Consider the following 1,329-nt stretch of genomic DNA (forward strand, 5'->3'; position numbering starts at 1 on the left):
GGTAGAATTTTTGGAGTCACTTGTGTATACTATCATATCATCCACAAATAATGAGACTTATACAAGTTCTTTTCCAACTTGTATCTTCTTGATGTCGTTTTATTGTCTTATTGATCTAGCTAGAACTTCGAGTACTGTATTGACAATATATAAGGAGAGTCTTGTCTGTGATTGTAGTGGGAATGCTTTAAGTATCTCTCCATTGAATTTGATATGGGCTGTTTGCTGTATATTACTTCTATTATGTTTAAATATGGACCTTGAATTCATGTCTCCAATACTTTAACAAGAAGTGATATCATATTTTGTCAAAGGCTCTTTTAGCATCCAATGCAATGATCATGTGACTTTTTTAGTTTGATTATATAATAGGTTACATTAATATATATTTGTATATTAAACAAAGCATCCCTGAGATGAAGCCTACTTGGTCATGGTGAATGATGGTTTTGATATATTCTTTGGTTCGCTTTGCTAGAATTTTACTGAGTATTTTTGCATTGATATTCATAAGAGAAAGTGGTTGGAAGTTTTGTATGTGTGTGTGTGTGTGTGAGTGTGTGTGTGTGTGTGTGTGTGTGTCTGTCTGTCTGTCTTTGTGTGATTTAGATAGCATCACTGTGGGGTTTATTTGTTTTCTCTTTAAGGGTTTCTATCCATTCACCTGTGTTTTCCTGTATTTTTTCCAGGGGTTATTTATATCCTCCTTGAAGGGCTCATTTATGTTCATGAGATAGGATTTTAGGTCAGCATTCTGATTTTTAGGTGTCTTGGGATATCCAGGGCTTTCTGAGGTGGCAGAACTGGGTTGTGTTGATGCCAAAGTATATTGGCTCCTGTTGGTTATGGTCTTGTGCTTGCCTATCACCATCTGGTTATCTCTAGTGTTAACTGCCCTAAGTTTCTCTGTCTGGAGTCTGCCTCCTCTGTCCTTGGGTTTCTGCAGGCATCCTGGGAGACCTGTGGCTTTGGCTGTAACAGACTTGCCACAGTGGAAGGCTCAGGCTAAAGGAGAGGTAGAACTTGAGTGGAAGGGCTAGGTCCTGAGTTCGCTGGGATCCTCAAGGTTCCCATCTGCTGAAATTATTTAGGAAGGTCCCTTTCCTGTTGGCCTGGGTGCAGCAGATCTCCTGGGAGGCCTTCAGCCTCTGAGGTCTTGAGAGGGCCCAATAAGTTGATGTTTTTCCATCAACATGGTAATGGTTATTTCCTTATCAGCTTTGAGCAATGGAAGTTATATTTTAACTTCTTGGATAATGTTTTTTGGCTAAAAGTTCAGGCAGTGACAGAAGGGATCACACTCTGAACAGAAGGACTTTGATTTTCAGG

Source organism: Apodemus sylvaticus, chromosome 11, assembly GCF_947179515.1.
Source record: "Apodemus sylvaticus chromosome 11, mApoSyl1.1, whole genome shotgun sequence".
NCBI lineage: Eukaryota > Metazoa > Chordata > Mammalia > Rodentia > Muridae > Apodemus > Apodemus sylvaticus.